The following is a 23,803-nucleotide window of genomic DNA, read 5'->3' on the forward strand; positions in this document are numbered from 1 at the left end:
TTTTGTCCTCTTTAAGGCAAAGAGGCATTACACACCTTTTATTAATGCAGATTTTAATATTGCTGATTAGACAAGATTTAGCAATCTTCTCTGAATAATGTTCCGTTCGTGATAAAGTATACTAGCGTTATAAAAGTTAAAACAATGTTTAAAATGGTTTGATTTTGTCCTGGGTTTTTTGAGTTATTATCATGTTGTTTTAGTCGTTTTATTAAATTCTGTCCAGTTTCACCTATGTAAATGGAATCACAATCATTGCATTTTTATTTATAGACAATATTTGATGTGCGTTCTAAACTATGGGTGATTTGAGGTTGGAAAAAAGAGAGCTAAGGGTTAAGTCTATGTTACAAATTAATCTTAAGTCGACCTTGTGGAACCATTTTTTTTTTAAGGGAAAGAGTTCTTTAATAAACGGGAGACAAACATTGCCAATAATGTTATTGTGTTTGGAGATTTTGGTAGAAGAAGAAGAGGTATTAATAATTATTATGAGAAATTGATAAGTGTTGTGTGGATTAACGATAAATTAGCAGACCAAAATGTTTGTCAGAGAGAAGTATGGCGTGGTCAACTACATTAATTATAGTACCTATTTTTATGCAGAATGGAAATTTATACCTGCCCGACCAAGTAGGTTTTTGGTACCAATTTGTGATGATACGGTTTACTAAGGTTTTTATAATTTTGACGTTAAGAAAGCTGATGGAATTGTTCTGTTCTTTTTCGAAAGTGAAGGAGAGATGTTCATTGAAAGGGTTGAAATTGTGGAGTAAAAGTTCGAAGTTTTTAACCGGCACACAAGTAAAAATGTCATGCACGTACCTGTATAAATTGAAGATTGAATGATTGAATGAAATTTGCAAAAATTAAACACTTTGGTCTCTAAATATTGTAAAGGTAACTCAGCGAGAGCTGGAGATATAGAAGAAACCCATAGGTGTGCCAAAGATTTGGAAATAGAAACGGTCGTTGAATTGAAAATAGATGTTTAGAATTATAAATTTTATTAACTCAAGAACCAGTGTAATGAAATAGTTGTATGACATGAAATTTCGTCCCATCTAGCAGTGATAGCGTCTAAAATTAATTGTGGGGGAACGTAAGTGAATAGGGATACCACGTCTAGACTCACTAATAAAGAATTATCAGGAAGTACAATATCACGGAGTTTGTGACCAATTCAAAGGAGTTTTTTTTACGAAAAAGGGGGACTTAACAGTGACTGAAGAAGTATGGGTTTGAGAAATTTGGAGAATTTTGAGAGCGGGAATTCAAGTCAGCGACGATTGGTCTGAAAGGTTAGTTAAGTTTTATGTATTTTGGGTAGTCCGTAAGTTTTGGGTTGTACGGATGCAGGTTTTTGAGGCTAGGCACAATTTCTGGAGAAATTTGTTTTTTTTGAGACTAAACGCTGATGATTTGTGAAAAGAGCGTTTATACGTTCTCTTGGATCTGAGATAACGGCGGAGTAAGTTTTGTATCAGCAACTAGCGCGGAAACTTTTTCTAAATAAGATGATTTATTTAAAATCACTGTTATGTTTCCTTTGTCGGCTCTAGTGATTAGAATATCGGGGTTTTCTTTTAAGAAAATTTTCCAGGCTTTAATATCTCTAAGAATATCTAAACAGTCGATTTTTTTTGAATTGAAAGATTTAATGAAGGAGAGAAAATTTTTGCAGAGAATAGAACGGGTATTTATTTTTATTTCAGAGTCTTTTATGTTGTGTAAATAATAAAATACTGTTAATTAACAAACGAAAATAGAAGGAGCACATTTGCCCTCCTATATTTACTGTTTAATGTAGCCTAGCGTTGTGTGCACTGTTCAAGTTAAAAGTACAATCGCAGTGTAGGCAACGCCCGTGTATGGGAGTGGAGAGAGTAGCAAGAACGAAAGGGGAAAGAAAACAGAGAAGAAATATAACGAATGAAAGATTCTAAAACTGTATTGAATTACTTTTCATGAAATTAATAATTACTTTGTAACTATCATGTAAGAGATGAGAGGAAATACGTTTGTTTACACAAGACGTATTAAGGGATATAAGTAAAGACTCAACTATCTTTCTAAGGTCACCGTTTTTTTTCAATGTAAAGGATTGAGGGTTTGACATTTGTTAAAAGTGTGGTTCAGGTTTATCATATGTTCAGAAAGCATCGTTTTGAATTGATTTGGGTTTCTGGAATTATAATTATGTTGATTAACCCTTTTGTATATATATTGGGAAGTTTCACCAATGTAACAACTATTGCAATCATTGCAGTCCAACCTGTAAACAGAATCAGTAACCCTATCAGCGGGAGTTTTTGATTTAAAAGGAGAAAAAAGGCAACGGAAAGTGTTTTCAAAACTGAAAACCAAAAGAAAACCTTCAGCGGCAAATAACTTTTTTTAAAAAATAAGAAAAACTGCTTAAAAAGGGTAAACAAATAACACCTTTATATTTATCTAAAGAAGAAGAATTAGATTTTGAAAAAGAATTGTTAAGATAGGAAGAACTGTTTAAATTGTTTTGTAAAAACTCTAATCTATTTTTAATGACGTTATTTACAAAATATGAAGGATAACAATTATTATTCAAAACAGCACGGACCAAAGATAGGTTTTTTTCCAAAAAATCTTATCACTTAACTAAATGGCCCTATCTATTAAGGAAATGACAACTGAAATTTTTATAGAACGAGAGTGATAAGAAAATTTAAATATCGACCAGACCAAGTTGGTTTTTGGAACCAGTCAGTGAGGATGACATTATTATTTCTTATAAGTTTTAAGTCTGAGAAACTGATAGAATTACTAGCTCCAAGTTCACAAGTGAACTGCAAATGCTTATTAAAAGAATTAAAAGAATTTAAAGTGTGGGATACATAATCATTATCTAAACACAAGAGGATATCATCAACATATCTATAATAAAAATAAGGTTGAATGGGAAGATTTGTTAAAGTACCTCTTGATGAAATTTTTATATAGGTTCGAGAAATTTCATAAATTTCTGGAATCCTTTCCAATGCACAAAGCTTAATGGTAGCAAATCTGTTGATATCATTTCAGCAAGTAAGCATGTGATTTTCTCACTCTTTTCTTCCAAATGCCTGCTGCTTCGAAATGCTCTTGTGATTTTTATCCGCGTCAATGAACTTGTTTGAGAATCAGCTGAGGTGAAGCTAATATCATCTCTACCTCACGTTCATTGAACATATAAAACAGTGAAATATGTTTATTCACTAGTATTAATTATGTGTATATATACATAATGATAAAAAATTCTAAAGATTGATCAAAGTTGAACAATCAATAGGGTCAATGAAGGACTATTATAAAATAATTTGATATTTGTTTTATATTAATTTATATCATTGACATGAAATTAGCAAGTAGGATTTTCTGGTCAAAACGTAAACTCCTTCGAGAATTTGCGTTGTACTATTTATTATAAAAGTATTAGCGGCACTATGAAAAGTTTCAGAAACAGAGTGATTTATGCATTTTGCATTAGTTATTCAGAACAATTTAAGTATAGTTATTCAAAACTATTTAAGTATAGTTATTCAAAACTATGAGCATAGTGTTGGATAACTAATGCAACTTCTGCAATATTTGGCAGAATTATAGTCATACCAACTATGAGTTTCAAATCAATTTGTGAAAAATGTATTATTTCTGCCAAGGATTTAAAACTAACACATATAACAAAAAATCTATGCAAAAAGTCGCTGTAATTAGCACTGTGTCTGAATATATGTTAAGCAAAAATATTGTTTTTCATATCTCTACATGTTAATTACGTATAAGCTGATATTAATTTTATTGTGTTCCAAATTAGATTTTATAGAGTTTTTATACTTCACTGTGCACTTAATTGCCCCAAAAAGATTCATTTAAATAAAAATTATTAGTAAATGAATATTGATTAAATATTAAAACCTGATGAGTTATTTACCTTTGTCGCTTTCTAGAAGTTGAAGTTCCGGACGAGTTTTTTCTCGTTATCGAAAATACTATGAATAGTCTTAAAATGTTTCGAATTGAGCTAGTACTCCCTTCACAGCACTTCAGTAGTTTCTTGCAAAAATTGCATTCAGCGGTGTTTTTTTTTAAACCGATGTTTTTTTTAAAATAACACCAAACTGAACTTTGTTGATTCATGATTAATTTGTTGTCGGTGTAAAAAGATTATTAAGTTTGACAAAATACACGAAATTATAAAATCGCAATCTTAGCAAATTATGTGAAATTGATAAATATGAAAAATAAAGAAAATAAATTCTGAAAGCATAACATCTAAGCCTGTAAAAAAACACAACGCGACCGGCGGATACAATGTGCCCATAGATAAGAATATGTCTTTATAACTCAATTTCGAGCGTCCTCGATAAACTTCGGCTAGTTTCGTATAGTTTTGTCCGATCTTACGCTAGGTCAATGGGGGTGGGAATAATACAGCTATTGCTTGTTTATTGAAGTTATACTACTAATACGACCACTCGAAAAGTTGCGCAATTTTAATTCCATTTTAATTTACAAATTCACTATTACATTAAATTATTTCTTTAATTTGATTTAAACAAGCAAGCTTTATTTTGCTTGATAGTGCTAACAATTGTCAAATTCGAAGATAATAAAACTAGACTAGACTACTGAAGTAATTATCCATTGTAATGTTTCCACCGTATTCTTTATGCGGTACCACTAAGTGCCACACATATCCACCCTACTTTAATTCCGGGTTTAATTTAGCGGAGTTTGACGGAATATATTAACAATGAGTGAATTTAGTTGTACTTCGATATGGATAAAGTTGCTTGTGGATTGTCAAGTTTTCTGTTGGCTTATAATGTTTTACTAAATTACTATTCAACGAGAGACATTCTAGAATAATTTAATGTACTCCATGTATAAGAAATATTATCTAAATTTTTCTTTTTATTTACTCGATTCAAAACAAGATTACATCGGTGATGTAATTTGCTAAAACCAATTATATACGCTCAAAAAACTTATCAATTTCATTATTTGTCGAAAATTCAACTGAAGATGAATGAAACAATACTCTTATGCCACAATGATTTAATGGAAATCCTATCAAGGTAATACTTGCCATTAAAGTATCATCAGGTTGTTACCAGTGGTGTACCATGTAGAGAACTCAAAATCCCAAAACATTAGTAGAATACTAGAATTGTACAAGGCAACATCAAATTATACATCTTGAATTAAAAGAAAATAAAGTTTTTGAATTAAGAACATAAGCTGAAAGTATTTACTGCCCAGTAATTTAATTTATGATAATTTAATTAAATATATTAAATTTAAATAATTTCAAATTTTTCATATCTATTTGGTAGAGTATTGCTTGCCAATCCAGCACATAAAAAGCATAACTAGTGTTTTAGTAAATCTAGAAAATTGTTAGAAAGTGACAATTTTTTAGATGATTTTGTAAATCTTCCGGATGATATTGAGCTGTTTAGTTACGTGTGCTACTATGTTACATATAATTTTATTTGTTCATGAGTTTCTTGTTCAGCGAAAATAAATGTACAAGCGCGTTAGTAAGTCAGTATGTATTATATTGTAAATTTTAAAGTGTCGGTAGTTTTCTTGAATTGTGATATTTTTCGAAATCAATGTTGTGATAATACAACTAAATAATGTGTGATTTAGTCTTTGAATATGTAAAATTAGTTAAAATATATAGCAGTCATGAAGAAACTTTATTTGTTGAATGCCAACAAAACAAAATTGGAAATATTATAAATAATAAGAGATGTTACGATAATAGATTATGATAGCAGGAGTATTATAAATGGAATGAAAAATTATTACGTACATGAAACAAAGGATAATGACTGAATTGCAATAAAAGCACTGTTATTGAGGTTCAACAATAACTGACGAATGATAATATAGGAACCAAATTGCATTCTTTTGGAACCAGAACTATTAAGTATTTCCAGAAGTGAAACAAAATAGTAAACAATATGATTAATATTTAGTATAAAGACTCATTTATTTCAATAAAAAAGACGATATGAATATTTGAAAAAAGCAAATTTTGCATAGCTTTGCTCCTGTGTGGAATAACATGAGCAGCATTCAACATGTCATGAAAAGAATTATCTTTGATCGAGACAAATGCATAACACGAGGATTTGGTGTATAATGCACGGTATTTTATGTATTATTTTGATTTTGATTTATAAATTATGATTTATAAATCAAATAAGATGTCATCAGGACTTTATGGCTGAAGATCATTATAATATTCTTGATCTATTTGTTGAAAAGTCACACATGACAATGAAAAGGAAATTTTGATTTATATTGTTTATTGTGATGCCAATGATTTGATGGGTTTATTGTGCCAAACTATTTGAAACATCTCTTTTGTTAGTTTCAATCCAGTCGAAGGCATTCGTGTCTCTATCTTTATGATTGTGAACTACTCAAAGTAGTTTTCGACCAAATAGAAAAAAACGCCCTGAATTTATCACATGAACGGGATATCAAATTTGAGGCGGAGGCAAAATACTTCATACTTCATCAGTTTTTTTTGTTTAATTTTGGATCTATTTGGCTACTACATGATTTTTCTTCGTAAATCAATACCATATGTTGAATAAAATGATCGCCGCATAAACAATTTTGACCTTCAATAATTTTGAGATATTTGGTAAAAGTGGCATCACAATAATATAAATAGTGTTTGCTCTAAGGCTTTTCATCACTATACATAATCAATCAGGAAGATAGTTTTAATTTGTACGGATTTCTTAACCATGGATCAAATGCTATAATTTATTGCCAAAAGAAAATATTTCAACACTTATATAAATTATTCAAAGTCGTGAAGATTGATTTCTCCAATTCAATTGTGATTGTAAGATCTTTAGATCTCTGGTGAAGTACTTCTCAATCTTAATTCTTACATCAAATTTGTTACATTTATATGAAGGAAATTGAAACATGTCATGCAGCATGCATATTATAAGAAGAAAACCTAACACAAACTACAAGAATAAAATCAATTTGCACTCGAAATCGATATTAAAAATTTCAATTGATATTTGCAAATATCAAGAAATTTTAGAAGAATAATTTATTCTTAATGCAATAAATTATATTTAACTAATTTTAAATATTCAATGATCAGCACATGTAACTTGTAGGATGAACTTACAAGATATAACATTTTCTTTTTTTTCATTAGTACTAAGATTTGGGAAACTACAAACGCTCAAATACATTTTTACAATACATACATATGTTTCAATGTGGTAACTTTAAAATGAATTGAAAATTATGAAAATCAATTTAATAATATAATTATAGTTACTAATAGCACATAATATTGCTGTAATGATATATGTAAAACACGTTTCTTATAATTTTACTTACTTTTTTTTTATTTGCCACTATAATAAATCTATACATATTTAACATCGCATAGATTTATTTTTGAACATACAAGAGACTGCGGATGTAATTGGTTAAGTTTCTATTTCTATCTTAGAAACAAAAATACTTAATTTATATTTTTTAGTTCCATATATGTGCCATTGTTTGTAATGCTCAAGTTTTAGATTCATATTTTATCTAATTATGCTTTTTTATGAGGTTGCTTGTACCATGTAAACTCTGGTCGAATATTTTATTTTTTATATCAGTATGATTTATACATTTTCAAAAAGGGAATGATTTCTACATGTACCTGCACCACTTTTCTTTCAATTTTATGTGACATGGCTTTTGACGTAAACAAATTACATATATCTAGTAATGGTTTCGGATCAAAAAAGCTTCATACGAAAATTTCTCTAAACAAAACTATTTTTGTTGAAGAGTATCAGCAGCTTATTTATATTTTTCAGGTTTTATAAGGAAATGTTGTCTGTATGTTTCTTAGAATAGTATACGTTTCGAGTGTTGGTTTGACTCATCTTCAGGGCTACATTTTCAAAACAATTATGATAATCAATGCTAAAAATTTTTTTCTTATTTTTTATTTAATTTTATTCTGTAATCTGTTTCTTATAAACAATAAGCAGAGACTGCTAACTAACAAATTTGTTATACACAAATGAACACTGATATGCACGGATTTTTGCTTAAGAAATTAATACAAAAACATGAAAATACAACAAAAACTTATGTCTAACATTTAATAATTATTATTACTCTGAGTGAGAATTAGCATTCTCACTCACGACACTTATTCTTGTTCTCGGCGTGGATTCTTAGTAGAGAATTATCCTTCCCAACTTGTGTAGAGGCTTGTGTGTTTTGTGTGTGAATTATATATATATATATATATATATATATATATATATATATATATATATATATTGATGTTACGCCCGAATATTAAACTCAAATTAAACATATAACATATATCAACATCAAATTCAAGACTATTCAAATATATATATATATATATATATATATATATATATATATTATATTGCACAAAATTTTACTTATATTCATGTAGCACAACGCAGAACCAGGTGAGCTGGTCAAACCCCGGTGGAGGCGTAGAGAATCCCTTTGAGCACCGGCAGAGACGACTACGGGCCGCCTAGAGTCACGGAGAGCGTAAAAATTCGATGACTTCGAATTGGATCTCATCGTTGGCAGTCACTTCGCTTCATTTGTTTTCATTTACTAGATTTGGGTCGCAAAAACTTCTTATAACATCGTCGAAGTAACATTCGCCGTTTTACATCTTTATCACAATATACAGATCTGCTTGATGTATTGAATTATTATTCTGGTTGATAAGCAGATCATGAGATTATGAATACTATTTAATTCCAGTTACTTGCACGAATTTTTCCAACAATTTTTTATAAATGAATAACTCGTTGTTATCCTTCAGACGCATTTCTAGAATATTCAATTTCTCCGCCGTCTTCAATGGCAAGATCAAGTCAATCTCCTTATGCAAACATTTCAAGTAAAGATACTAATCCAAATTAAGACATTTATTAATTGATTTCTTAATAATAAAATAGATATTAACAAGTTGAGTTGTGATCCACTATCGTGGATATCCATATTCCCTCTTCGTTGACATGACCACTTTGGGAATCACTTGTTCTAGACGAACCAATATTAAGATGAAACAGCTCTGCTTACATTGTTGTAAAATTAGTTTCGCATTTGATAAGTGATAATTCTGAATTTAGTTCATGTTCATACCATGAATTATATTCTACTTGCTACTATATAATTTCATTTAGTGTTATTTAATAAACAGTATGCATTTTTGATTGTCCCCAACTATAACTATCGATCTGTTGGGGAGAAATTACTTTATGCAAACGTGGAATTTATTGGATTCTTTCCTGTAAGTTAAGCAACTTTTTTGAAATTGACTAAATATAGTCCTTTAAAGCATTAATGCAAGAAGTAATATGAATTGTTTATCTGTATCTATTAAAACTAAGAGCCAATGGTTATTAATATTATGTGGCGCTAGATTTTTTAAACCTGATGATAATTTTATAATAAAGTTATCATTATTATCTTCTATATATGTAAAAATAAGTCGGGTTTTCCTTCCTGACGAAATAACTCCAGAACGCACGAACCGATTTCGACAATTTTGCATTCGTTGGAAAGGTCTCGAGCTCCGCAAGGTTTATAGCTAAGAATATTAGTGGTGCATGGCATCGTGCCCTAATGCAAATTGCTGGAACTTCACGCACCGTAATTAAAAATTTGAGTAATGACATTAGTGAGAATTATCAGAATTATGCTTGGTTAAGTCAACGAGCAGTTCTTGCCGCAAAGAATAATGATGTACACGCCCTGAATTTCACCATTCAATCAAAAATTGCTGGCCATTTGGTGGCATACCAATGATTCTGACTGGTTTTCCGTTTGACTTCAAACGATTGCGATCTGGTGAGACTGGCCTCGACCACGACCACCGCGGTGGCCTCTGTTGCCTCTGTTGCCTCTGTTGCCTCTGTTGCCTCTGTTGCCACGGAAGCTGCTGCTACTGCCTCCAGAAGGGAGGAAATTGCTCCGCGTTGGCTTCCTGCCGCGCTGAGTTCTTCTGCCCCGTCCACCGCGTACTGAGCCTCTCCAATTTACGGCATCGTACCGGGACTAAAGTAATAATATTATAACAACTTATAGCTAAGTATATTTACGAATGTATTTATATAATATTATATAAATGCTACATTACCTTGTCAAGATAAATTCGAAGGCTAACGCCCTCAGTATTTATCATTATTTTATTGAATAGGATTTCAAAAATTTAAAAGCCACTCGATGTATCTCGATGTGGACTATTGTTTGTCCATTTTGTGTGACGATCAGCCTAGCCGTTTCTTTATAAATCGCAGAAAAGTGAAAAATTTTTCGTCTACGTTTTAGCCCGCAACTTTGAATCGATTTTGAAAATTCAAAAACCGTTCGAAAGATATTGATTGGAAATCGTGCTGATTAGTTTTTGGTAGAGATCGGCCGGGCCGTTTTCTTGTAATAAAGTTTGAAAAAAAATTTTTTGACGATTTTTATGATTATTTTTTTGATCATACTAAAATATTACGGCCCTACGACAACTGGTTCAGCTTTAAAAATTCATCAAAGTTTGCAAAAATTAGTATGGTCTTTTTGGCATTTGTCAAAATTAGAACTTTCATCGACGTTTGCTCAAAAACGCCTGAACCGATTTCAGATATTTAAAAAGCATTTGATGTATCTCGATGAGGATTATCGTTTCTCAGTTTTGTGCGACGATCGGCCAAGCCGTTTCTTTGTAATTTGGAAAAAAGTGTTAAACCTTTTGTCCACATTTAAGCTCATACTACCGAACCGATTTTAAAAAATCAAAAACTGTTTGAAAGATATTAGTTGGGAAGGATACTGATTAGTTTTAGGTAAAAATCTACCGAGCCGTTTTCTTGTAATTAAATGTTGAAAAAAAAAATTAAGCCGATTTTCGTGAAACTTTTTTTGGCGATATATATCATGGTCTTATAGAACATACTGAAATATTACGGCCTTACGACAAGTAGTTTAATTTTAAAAATTTATCAAAGTTTGAGAAAATGAGTAGTTTTTTTGACGTTTGTTAAAAATAAAATTAGACGATTTAGTTGGTATAACGAGTGTACTTGGTGTTGAACATAGTAAACAATCAAAGTCCTATGGAAACTGGTTCAATTATAATTATTGATTAATTAAAATTAATGATTTTTGAAAATTTGCTTTTAGAAAATACTCCGAGTTAACGTGTTTGTTTGTTCGTTTGCAATGATGTGTAATAAATCCACTCGGAATACTTTTAATCACTCATAAATTAATTTATTTATTATGGATTAAGTCGATTATTTATACATATCGGGAAGTTTATGTAACTTGCCTCAAGGCTAAAAACCAAACCAACTAGTTTTTTCTTATAATCAATAGTTATGTTTGCATGTATATTTTTTATAATATTTATATTATTTGACACAATTATTACAAAATATTTATTTTTACAAAACAATAAAACACAAAAACAAAACTGTATCAAAATCCTAAGTTAAGGGGATAAACCAGTGGTTTCCATCTTTTTCCTCCTTGCGCCCCCCTTTCGAAAGAAAAAAATATTGCGCCTCCCCCCTAATTGTTCTAATAATTTAATTTAAATATACTTAACTGAAATTATGCCAAATAATACACAATATTAAAAAAATACATACAAACATAACTATCGATTATAAGACGAAATAGTTTTAATGAAAACAAATCATAGAAAAATAATAATCACACCATTAGAAAAAAGTAATGCGACGGTTGAGCTTGTTTTTCAGTATATCATCATATTTCACAATGACAAATAGATTTCTGTTCCATTCGTATTTGAACATATCTAGATTTTTTTAGATGGCAGTTTCTCAGCATTTGAAATTAATATTTCAATTACTCAACATTTAAAATTAATATTTTTAAAACAGCGTCGCGCCCTCCTTGGAACGGTATGGGGCCCCCTTAGGGTTGGTGCGCCCCACAGGTTGGAAATCGCTGGGTTAAACACTCACAACTGACGATAATACAAATATGTGTATGATAAAAAAGTTTAATAGTTTTATAGCCTGCAATATTTGTGGTATGAAAAATGTTATATTTTATTCAATTTTTATGAAATTTTGAAATTCACATTTAATACGCCTGTAGGCATTATAATAATAGATGCTTGGCATGCTCCTATTTCCAATTGAGATATAGAAAATGTTTACGTTGAATTTTATTCTATTATCAACTTCTTGTAGGGTAAGTCATAATAATCGTAAAAAATAGAAAATGGAAATTTTTGCATATCTTTACGTTTCAAAGGTTACAGAGCATTTGAAGTATGTGTGTTTGTGTATGTATGTTTGGATGCAATTATCGTCCACGATTTCGAGCGCACAAATGATTCAAAAAACCTTTGCTTCCTGTTGATGGCAAGACGTGCTGCGTCCCGTAAAGCATTTTTAAAATAAGTTTTTATTTTTGGTCAACTTTTTCCCATTAATAAATTAATTATAATGTATTCTTTTATTGTTGCATTTATTTTTGAAATAAGTTTTTTTTATTTGTATTTTTATATTAATAGGTACACACCTATTAAACAGGCTGATTAAGTAATAATTTAACGTTTACTTTCTGCTTTCTTACAAGTAATATTAATACTACTAAAAACCATACAACTTTTCACATTGCAGTACCACCCAAAAATATATTTTCAACGCACGATTCAAATGATAATTTTTAGTTATTCTTTCTAAAAAGTCTAAAATTTGTTTACAAATTTCTGTAAAAAAATCAATGTAAAAACATAAAAAGCAAGTTAATTATTATTATTAATTTGTATTTTTTAATATTTTATACAATTCGATATTATTTTGTAATAAATTCATATATACATTAAATTAAAATTAAAATGTTCTATATAAATTAAAATATTGATTTAAATATTTTGATACTGATAATTACAGTTATAACTGGAATAGAACTTTTTCCATGAATTAATAAATTAAATAATTTTTAATTGATTTAAGAGTATAAAATGCAAAAATTATTAATAATTAGAAGTGACTTAAAAAAATCGTTTACTTATAAGCTTGAGCAAGAAAAAGCTGGAAAGTAACAAATTTAAAAGTAAAGATTTATTTGATTTTTTTTATTTGTAAGACTTTTCGATATAAGTTTATAATTATCAGTAATGCGTGCAACCTAAAGTGATCCATCTATGTATATTAATTAAAACAATTATCTAAATACCTAATTATGACAATTGTACTTATAGCTAGAATGCAACTCTTTTCCATACCACCCAGGAGGTAGAGTTGTTAGGCGCGTTTTTTTAATGTGGTGTCGCCACAGAAATGCAACGACTTCTGCAGCCCTAATCCACTAATCTAACTCATTGACTAATTATTCTTAACTAATAAACGAATTGTACCGAATGTAATGCGAAAAGAACCTCGCGAGATGACCTAATGTACCCAAAAATTTCGATTTTTAAAAGCGAAAGAACCTCTCGGTGTGTAGTGTGTAATTTTTATTAATGTAAAATTGTATGAAATTTTAATATGGAAATTGTAGTTCGGTTTTAAAACGGTGATTGTGATATTATAAAAAAAAAGCATCCACATGATGTACCCCCCAGAGTACAGAAGTACTCCCCAAATACACCATGTAATTACTTGGAAAAAGGACTTCATAGTCTCCTAGCCTATAAAACTTATGGACAAATCATTTTGTGATTTGCAATTATTAATTAATTAATGTAAAAAAGCGCGGAAAAAAGAAAGGTTCTTCCACAACGCCACCCTCTTTGAGCTCAAACAAAAGTACGCGAAAAACCCCAAAAAAGGTATGACTGAAGATATTAACGTGAAAACGCGAATTAATAATACGCGAACAACTTTAAAAAAACGTATGACCGAAAACGCCCCTAATAAATAATATAACTACTTAATAGTAATTACTTAATAATAATAGAATAATATAACTAAAGTCTTCTCACACTTCATATTCATCTTGATATTCACCAATCCGGCAGTTTTCTTCTATTGGTCTTGATCCGTCAGCAGTCTTCTGTTGGTCCTGGTTGGCCTCTGGAAAGTGATGGATAATTATGAAATAAAAATTGATTATTATTTTAAATTAATTTGAAAATAAATTACAAAATATTCGACCGAAATTTTTACGTCAAAAGGACCCTTAACTAAACATTAGTTTAAGACTAATATAATACAATAATATCGATACACTATTATAAAGATCCAATAATAATAATACAATATAATTAAAGTTTTTTCTTACATTTTATCTTTGCTCCATATGATTTCATTTATGCGCATAATCTCCAATCTGGTAGCGGCTTCCTGGTTGTCTTGAAAAGGAAATCTTCTGGAAATCTTCATGGAAATACACCTGAAACGAGATTAAAAAAAACACAAATTTACCTAAAAGGGATGAGGATATAAACGGGGCCCCGGTAATGTTAATATTAAAAAATTATAACTTATATAAATGTAAGTCTAGATAACGACTAATTATATGTAATACGAGAAAACTAATATATGCATGCATATTATCCTGGAATGTGCTTCTCCTGTAGTAGTTGGTCTTGGCATTGATTTCTCTTGTATCAGAAGTCCCTCCTGGGTTGTGCTTCTCCTGTAGTAGTTGGCCTCGGCATTGATTCCTTTTGTATCACAAGTCTATCCTGGGTTGTGCTTCTCCTGTAGTAGTTGCTCTTGGTATTGATCGATATACTTTTTTTAAAAAAATTCAAACACTTTTCAAGCACTGCGTCTTCAACATTTTTCCGTCACGGGAGACCCATTGTGCAATAACGAATATAGTACATAAAAGCAGAAAAAACCCGTTAAAATAAATATAAGTAATTTGAGAAACAAGCTGGATTTCAAAATTTCAAACTAGATGTTTGAATGCGCATATAACGTAAGGTAATTAATAAAATAATTCAAAAAAAAATTAACGTTACTCTTAATATGTACATATAGTAATATTTATGAATTAAAGCGTATGGCGTTGCTCCGCTTCTGGGAAAAACTTTGCAAGCAACCACACACCGACAAACAAAAATTAATTTAATAATTAATCGCGAACTACTCGAACCTGCCGAGGGGGGAGGGCGACAGGTTTTAAAAATGCGCAAACTCGGCTTTAAAAATCGTTTTAAACGATGAAAAAATTATAAATGATTAACGATAATAGTTTCGAACTCAATTTTCCGCACAAACAAAACAGAAAAGCGGTTGGACGCAAGTAGTAACTAAGCCATGATAAAAATAGATTAATTAAAAATTTTAAATATAATAAAATGTAAAAAAAGGCACAATGAATCCCCAGTCACCCGCCACTGTGCAAAACACCACACAAAATCTGAACAAGTTAAATAAAAAGAAAATTAATTAAAATAATAAAATAATATAAATAAATAAATACTAGTCGGTTGTAAATACAGTAGAAGTTCCTTAGTCGCGCTTCTTTCATTTGCGTTTTTGCAATTCCTGGCCAAAAAAAAAATTAAAAAAAAGTATTTCAAACATAGGATTTATAATAAAATTGTATGTTGACTACTAAATCTGTTCTAAACCGACAAGGTACACATTATAATCTAAATATGTATTAGGTTATTTATGTTAATTCCGAAGCTAAAATTGAATATATTCGTAACAAAAAAACACGAAGGCGGCTTCTCAGCAAATGTATATTAGAGTATAAAAAGTAATATATATCGTTTAATATAAAAGTGACGAATATTTACTTCAATTTATTTGAATTCTTTTATTCATTATTGAACAGTGAATCAAGTCAAACACAAATTCCATGCAACGTATTTAAAACTGAATATATGAAATTATTACACAATATAAATATTTTTAAAAGACTTACCATTGAACTGTCCCCACGAGCTCCAAACACTGAATGGTTTGACTTCGGTTTTTGGACCCAATTTATAAGGTCGAAACGGCGTGAATTGTTACCAGATGATATTAAAATTCAATAATTGTTATCTATTCGGAATAGTTTTGGGATCAGAATCATAGAGGGCGCAATACCAAAGTAAATATGCAATTTTAACTCAGTAATAATCTAACCTTCGTGGCGGTTGTTGACAAGTATTATTTCTCTTAATTATATTTTTATTTATGTTTGTGGCTTAATAATTTGTGTGTTTTGTCGACTAACAATAAACAGTAGTATATATATATATATATATATTTATTTGTGTGTAAGTGAAATATAAGGAAAGTTTCGGATGCAACGCTATTTTATTAAAAACCAATAAAATATCATAACAAATTATATTATGGTGCAGATAACAGCCGAGATTTTTTCTAAAAGTTAAAAATATCAGTTAATATAATTAATGCGATAAACATTTTATAAAAATAGTATTTGGTATGAGTTTTTGTTCTACTATGTATAATCACATAATAATCTGTATGTTACAATAATTATTCTATATTTCTGAATTATTTGTTTGCTGTGTCCTCTGACAATGAGTGGAGGCCTGCCAAGCATTTCTCAAATTGAATTTTGTCTATTTGTATCAACTTTCTCGCATTATTAAATTAATTAGAATGTATATTTTCTTGTTAAATTTATTTGCATACTATTATATACAGAATTGAATACCTTCACCTACACCTAGCCTGCGTACAATGGCTAGGCAAAACGTAAATATTACGGGCATAGCCCGCGTACGATAATCCTCAATAATTATTCTAAGTTCTTATTAAATATTGGCGATACGTGCTGCAAATGCGTTTTATTTTTGTAGGTTTCGTGGTGTAGTGGTTATCATAACAGCCACATCTGCTTTACGCGCAGAAGGCCGCCGGTTCGATCCGGCCCGGAATCATCTAATGGAATCCTCTATATTAATTCAAAACCAATGAAGGGTTTTGTTGGTATATTGATTGTTTTATTTTCGATCCCGGTCGGAGTCATCTAATGAAATCCTCTACCTTTATTTAAAACTAATAAAAGGTTTTCGTGGTTTATTCACTGTCGGTGCAATCCCACTACGCATCCTACATAGAAGTCTTCAATATTTATTCTAAGCTTTTATTAAATATTGGCGATGCATGCTGCAAATGTGATTTACTTTCGTAGGTTCCGTGGTGTAGTGGTTATCACATCTGCTTAACACGCAGAAGGCCGCCGCTTCGATCCCGGCCGGAATCATCTAATGTAATCCTCTATATTTATTCAAAACGAATAAAGGACTTTGGTGGTTTATGATTGTCGGTGCAATCCCACGATGAATCATATATCGAGGTCTTCAATATTTATTTTAAGCTTTTATTAAATATTGGCGATGCGTGCTGCAAATGCTTTTAATTTTTGTAGGTTCCGTGGTGTAGTGGTTTGAAATGATATGGGGTGTTTGTTGAATTGATTTGAGTTCCAAATGTTGGTTGATCCACTCTCCAATTCGGTGATAAATCCGTCCAACCCTTTCCAGGTGTCGTGGGCAGAGCTTATAGTTATAATATGAAACAATAACACTGGTAGAAATCTCCTCGGAACCGTGAGCACTTTATACTGGTATAGGCTGAAAGAGTCTCATACGCAAAGTCTAATAGAAACACTGAATTTGATTTGACTGTCACTTTATTTAATTTTTAATAAACTTTCAAATCACAAACTGACATAAATTCGTGTTAAGACATACTCTCTTTAAGACATTATTAGACTGGACTCTCTTCTAAGACATCACTGAGTTTGATAGACGAACACTACTCTATTTATTCAGTATAGGACGTGACATATGTGCACTTTCGCATTCGTGCGCTGGCCTTGTACTTTGGTTATTTATTAAAACCGCACGAAATGCATTATTACACAATAGGTTATCACATCTGCTTTACACGTAGAAGGCCGCCGGTTCGATCCCGGCCGGAATCATCTAATGTAATCTTCTATATTTATTCAAAACGAATAAAGATTTTTGATGGTTTATTGATTGTCGATGCAATCCCATGATGAATCATAAATCATACAGAAGGCCGCCGGTTCGATCCCGGCCGGAATCATCTAATTGAAATCCTATATATTTATTTAAAGCCAATAAAGGGTTTTGGTGGTTTATTGATTGTCGTTGCAATACCATGATAAATCATACATCAAAGTCCTCAATATTTATTCTAAGCTTTTATTAAATATTGGCGATGCGGGCTGCAAATGCGTTTTATTTTCGTAGGTTCCGTGGTGTAGTGGACATCGATGTATGATTGACATCATGGGATTGCACCAACAATCAATATATCACCAAAAATCTTCATTGGTTTTGAATTAATATAGAGGATTTTATTACATGATTCCGGCCGAAATTGAACCAACGGCCTTCTGCGTGTGAAGCAGATGTGATAACCACTACACCACAGAACCTACAAAAATAAAACGCATTTGTAGCACGCATCGCCAATATTTAATGAAATTTTAGAATAAATATTGAAAACTTTGATGTACGATTTATCATGGGATTGCACCGACAATCAATTTACCACCAAAACCGTTTATTGGTTTTGAATAAATACAGAGGATTTCATTACATGATTTCGGCCGGGATCGAACCGGCGGTCTTCTGTATGATTTATGATTCATCATGGGATTGCACCGACAATCAATAAACCACCAAAAACCTTTATTCGTTTTGAATAAATATAGAGGATTACATTAGATGATACCGGCCGGGATCGAACCGGCGCCCTTCTGCGTGTTAAGCAGATGTGATAACCACTACACCACGGAACGCAGGTTCGATACCGGCCGGAATCATCTAATGAAATCCTTTGTATTTATTCCAAACAAATGAAGAATTTTGGTGGTTTATTGGCTATCGGTGCAATCCCACGATGAATCATACATCGAAGTCTTCATTATTTTAAGCTTTTATTAAATATTGACGATGCGTGCTGCAAATGCGATTTATTTTTATAGGTTCCGTGGTGTAGTGGTTATCACAACTGGTCCGGTTCGATCTCGGCCGGAATCATCTAATGTAATCCTCTATATTTATTCAAAACGAAAAAAGGTTTTTGGTGGTTTATTGATTGTCGGTGCAATCCCATGATGAATCATAAATCATACAGAAGGCCGCCGGTTCGAGCCCGGCCAGAATCATCTAATGAAATCCTATATATTTATTCAAAGCCAATAGAGGGTTTTGGTGGTTTATTGATTGTCGTTGCAAGACGATGATAAATCATACATCAAAGTCCTCAATAATTATTCTAAGTTTTTAATAAATATTTGCAATGCGTGCTGCAAATGCGTTTTATTTTTGTAGTTTCCGTGGTGTAGTGGTTATCGCATCTGCTTCACACGCAGAAGGCCGCCGGTTCGGTCCCGGCCGGAATCATCTAATGTAATCCTCTATATTTTGTTCAAAACGAATAAAGGTTTTTGGTGGTTTATTGATTGTCGGTGCAATCCCATGATAAATCATACATCAAAGTTTTCAATATTTATTCTAAGCTTTTATTAAATATTGGCGATGTGTGCTACAAATGCGTTCTATTTTTGTAGGTTCTGTGGTGTAGTGGTTATCACATCTGCTTCACACGCAGAAGGCCGCAGGTTCGATCTCGGCCGGAATCATCTAATGTAATCCTCTATGTTTATTCAAAACGAATAAAGGTTTTTGGTGGTTTATTGATTGTCGGTGCAATCCTATGATGAATCGTAAATCATATAGAAGGCCGCCGGTTCGATCCCGGCCAGAATCATCTAATGAAATAATACGATGATAAATCATACATCAAAGTCCTCAATAATTATTCTGAGCTTTTAATAAATATTGGCGATGCGTGCAGCAAATGCGTTTAATTTTTGTAGGTTCCGTGGTGTAGTGGTTATCGCATCTGCTTCACACGCAGAAGGCCGCCGGTTCGATCCCGGCCGGAATCATGTAGTAAAATCCTTTGTATTTATTCAAAACCAATGAAGGGTTTTGGTGGTTTAATGATTGTCGGTGCAATCCCATGATAAATCATACATCAAAGTTCTCAATATTTATTTTAAGCTTTTATTAAATATTGGAAATGAGTGCTGCAAAAGCGTTTCATTTTTGTAGGTTCCGTGGTGTAGTGGTTATCTCATCTGCCTAACACGCAGAACGCCGCCGGTTCGATCCCGGTCGGAATCATCTAATGAAGTCCTATATATTTATTCAAAGCCAATAAAGGGTTTTGGTGGTTTATTAATTGTCGTTGCAATACCATGATAAATTATACATCAAAGTCTTCAATATTTATTCTGAGCTTTCATTAAATATTGGCGATGCGCGCTACAAATGCGTTTCATTTTTGTAGGTTCCGTGGTGTAGTTGTTATCTCATCTGCTTAACACGCAGAAGGCCGCCGGTTCGACCCCGGCCGGAATCATATAATGAAATCCTCCATATTTATCAAAACGAATAAAGGGTTTTGGTGGCTTATTTATTGTTGGTGCAATCTCATGATGAATCTTACATCGATGTCCTCAATATTACTGCAAATGCATTTTATTTCTGTAGGTTTCGTGGTTTAGTTGTTATCACATTTGCCTAACACGCAGAAGGCCGCCGGTTCGATCCCAGGCGGAATTGTCTAATGAAATCCTTTATAATTATTGAAATCCAATTAAGGATTTTGGTGGTTTATTGACTGTCGGTTTCTAATGAAATCTAATCTAATCTAATCTAATGAAATCCTGTATATTCATCAAAGCGAATAAAGGGTGTTGGTGGTTTATTGATTGTCGGTGCAATCTCATGATGAATCTTACAGCGATGTCCCCAATATTGCTGCAAATGAGATTTATTTTTGTAGGTTCCATGGTGTAGGCCGCCTGTTTGATCCCGGCCGGAATCATATAAAAAAATCCTTTATATTTATTCAAATCCAATAAAGGTTTTTGGTGGTTTATTGACTGTCGGTGCAATCTCACGATGAATCATACATCGAAGTCTTCAATATTTATTCAAAGCTTTTATTAAATATTGGTGATGCGTGCTACAAATGCGTTTTATTTTTGTAGGTTCCGTGGTGTAGTGGTTATCACATCTGCTTTACACGCGGAAGGCCGCCGGTTCGATCCCGGCCGGAATCATCTAATGAAATCCTCTACATTTATTCAAAATCAATAAGGGGTTTTGGTGGTCTATTGACTGTCGGTGCAATCTCACGATGAATCATACATCGAAGTCTTCAATATTTATTCAAAGCTTTTATTAAATATTGGCGATGCGTGCTACAAATGCGTTTTATTTCTGTAGGTTGCGTGGTGTAGTGGTTATCACATCTGCTTTATACGTAGAAGGTCGCCGGTTCGATCCCGGCCGGAATCATCTAATAAAATCCTCTATAGTTATCAAAACGAATGACGGGTTTTGGTGGTTTATTGATTGTCGGTGCAATCTCATGATGAATCTTACAGCGATGTCCTCAATATTGCTGCAAATGAGATTTATTTTTGTAGGTTCCATGGTGTAGGCCGCCTGTTTGATCTCGGCCGGAATCATATAATAAAATCTTCTATATTTATTCAAATCCAATAAAGGCTTTTGGTGGTTTATTGACTGTCGGTGCAATCTCACGATGAATCATACATCGAAGTCTTCAATATTTATTCAAAGCTTTTATTAAATATTGGCGATGCGTGCTACAAATGCGTTTTATTTTTGTAGGTTCCGTGGTGTAGTGGTTATCACATTTGCTTAACACGCAGAACGCCGCCGGTTCGATCCCGGCCGGAATCATCTAATGGAATCCTCTACATTTATTCAAAACCAATAAAGGCTTTTGGTGGTCTATTGACTGTCCGTGCAATCTCACGATGAATCATACATCGAAGTCTTCAATATTTATTCTAAGCTTTTATTAAATATTGGCGATGAGTGCTACAAATGCGTTTTATTTTTGTAGGTTTCGTGGTGTAGTGGTTTTCACATCTGCCTTACGCGCAGAAGGCCGCCGGTTCAATCCCGGCCGGAATCATCTAATGAAATACTTTATATTTATCAAAACAAATAAAAAGTTTTGATGGTTTATTGATTGTGTGTGCAATCTCATGATGTCCTCAATATTGCTGCAAATGGGATTTATTTTTGTAGGTTTCGTGGTGCAGTGGTTATCACATCTGCTTTACACGCAGAAGGCCGCCGGTTCAATTTCTATATTAATTCAAAACCAATGAAGATTTTTGGTGATATATTGATTGTCGGTGCAATCCCATGATAAATCATACATCAAAGTCTTCAATATTTATTCTAAGCTTTTATTAAATATTGGGGATGCGTGCTACAAATGCGTTTTATTTTTGTAGGTTCTGTGGTGTAGTGGTTATCACATCTGCTTCACAAGCAGAAGGCCGCCGGTTCAATTTCTATATTAATTCAAAACCAATGAAGATTTTTGGTGATATATTGATTGTCGGTGCAATCCCATGATGTCAATCATACATCGATGTCCTCAATATTTATTCTAAGCTTTTATTGAATATTGGCGATGCTGGCTGCAAATGCGTTTTAATTTTGTAGGTTCTGTGGTGTAGTGGTTACCACATCTGCTTTACACGCAGAAATCCGCCGGTTCGATCGCGGCCGGAATCATCTAATGAAATCCTTTGTATTTATTCCAAACAAATGAAGAATTTGGGTGGTTTATTGACTATTGGTGCAATCCCACGATGAATCATACATCGAAGTCTTCATTATTAACTTCCCGAAGGAGAAGTTTATGTTTTCATCAAAAAATCCGATTTTCTAATTTTATGTTTTCTCGACGTTTCAAGCCATTCTGAATCGAATGAGACCAAATTTGGAAAAAGTATGTGTGTGTGTGTATGTGTGTGTGAACAGATTTTTTGCCGTAAATCGACGTTTTCTCAAAAACGGCTGGGCCGATTTCAAAAATTTAAAAGCCATTCGATGCATCTTCACGAGGACTATTTTTTGTCAGTTTTGTGAGACGATCGGCCGAGACGTTTCTTTATAAATAGCAGAAAAGTGAAAAATTTTTCGTGCACGTTTTAGCCCGCAATTCTGAACCGATTAAGAAAATTCAAAAACCGTTCGAAAGATATTGATTGGGAATCGTGCTGATTAGTTTTTGGTAGAGATCGGCCGGGCCGTTTTCTTGTAATAAAGTTTTAAAAAAAAAACATTCGACGATTTTCATGATTATTTTTTTGACGGTAGATACCATAGTCTTCTAGATCATACTAAAATATTGCGGCCCTACGACAACTGGTTCAGCTTTAAAAATTCGTCAAAGTTTGCAAACATTGGTATTGTTTTTTTGGCATTTGTCAAAATTAGACTTTTGATCGACGTTTTCTCAAAAACGCCTGAACCGATTTTGAAAATTTAAAAGCCATTTGATGTATTTCGCTGAGGAATATCGTTAGGCAGTTTTGTGCGACGATCTGCCAAGCCGTTTCTTTGCAATTTGAAAACAAGTGTTAAACTTTTTGTCCACATTTAAGCTCATCCTACCGAACCGATTTTATAAAATCAAAAACTGTTCGAAAGATATTAGTTGAGAATGGTACTGATTAATTTTAGGTGAAAATCTACCGAGCCGTTTTCTTGTAATTAACTGTTAAAAAAAAAGTGTTAAATTTTCGTCCACATTTAAGCTCATCCTACCGAACCGATTTTAAAAAATCAAAAACTGTTCAAAAGATATTAGTTGGGAATGGTACTGATTAATTTTAGGTGAAAATCTACCGAGCCGTTTTCTTGTAATTAACTGTTGAAAAAAAGTGTTAAATTTTCGTC

The 23,803-nt window shown here is 32.2% G+C and overlaps 12 non-coding genes across 12 annotated transcripts; 10 read left to right on the plus strand and 2 right to left on the minus strand.

Annotated features, from left to right (window-relative positions):
* The first annotated feature begins 17,150 nt into the window (after positions 1–17,150).
* On the plus strand, positions 17,151–17,223 carry Trnav-aac. The gene has a single exon. It is a non-coding gene; the product is annotated as a tRNA-Val (tRNA).
* A 1,133-nt stretch (positions 17,224–18,356) lies between these two features.
* Positions 18,357–18,429, minus strand: Trnav-cac. Its single transcript has one exon. It is a non-coding gene; the product is annotated as a tRNA-Val (tRNA).
* Positions 18,430–18,722: 293 nt separating this feature from the next.
* On the minus strand, positions 18,723–18,795 carry Trnav-aac. The gene has a single exon. It is a non-coding gene; the product is annotated as a tRNA-Val (tRNA).
* Positions 18,796–19,329: 534 nt separating this feature from the next.
* Trnav-cac lies at positions 19,330–19,402 on the plus strand. The gene has a single exon. It is a non-coding gene; the product is annotated as a tRNA-Val (tRNA).
* Positions 19,403–19,568: 166 nt separating this feature from the next.
* Positions 19,569–19,641, plus strand: Trnav-cac. The gene has a single exon. It is a non-coding gene; the product is annotated as a tRNA-Val (tRNA).
* Positions 19,642–19,877: 236 nt separating this feature from the next.
* On the plus strand, positions 19,878–19,950 carry Trnav-cac. Its single transcript has one exon. It is a non-coding gene; the product is annotated as a tRNA-Val (tRNA).
* A 165-nt stretch (positions 19,951–20,115) lies between these two features.
* Trnav-aac lies at positions 20,116–20,188 on the plus strand. Its single transcript has one exon. It is a non-coding gene; the product is annotated as a tRNA-Val (tRNA).
* Positions 20,189–20,353: 165 nt separating this feature from the next.
* Positions 20,354–20,426, plus strand: Trnav-aac. Its single transcript has one exon. It is a non-coding gene; the product is annotated as a tRNA-Val (tRNA).
* Positions 20,427–21,059: 633 nt separating this feature from the next.
* Positions 21,060–21,132, plus strand: Trnav-uac. The gene has a single exon. It is a non-coding gene; the product is annotated as a tRNA-Val (tRNA).
* A 165-nt stretch (positions 21,133–21,297) lies between these two features.
* Trnai-uau lies at positions 21,298–21,370 on the plus strand. The gene has a single exon. It is a non-coding gene; the product is annotated as a tRNA-Ile (tRNA).
* A 338-nt stretch (positions 21,371–21,708) lies between these two features.
* On the plus strand, positions 21,709–21,781 carry Trnav-aac. The gene has a single exon. It is a non-coding gene; the product is annotated as a tRNA-Val (tRNA).
* A 165-nt stretch (positions 21,782–21,946) lies between these two features.
* Trnav-uac lies at positions 21,947–22,019 on the plus strand. Its single transcript has one exon. It is a non-coding gene; the product is annotated as a tRNA-Val (tRNA).
* Positions 22,020–23,803: the final 1,784 nt, after the last annotated feature.

Source organism: Ctenocephalides felis, unplaced genomic scaffold (genome assembly GCF_003426905.1).
Source record: "Ctenocephalides felis isolate EL2017-DRISC unplaced genomic scaffold, ASM342690v1 CF-g0.4_SCAFFOLD_00845, whole genome shotgun sequence".
Classification (NCBI taxonomy): Eukaryota; Metazoa; Arthropoda; class Insecta; order Siphonaptera; family Pulicidae; genus Ctenocephalides; species Ctenocephalides felis.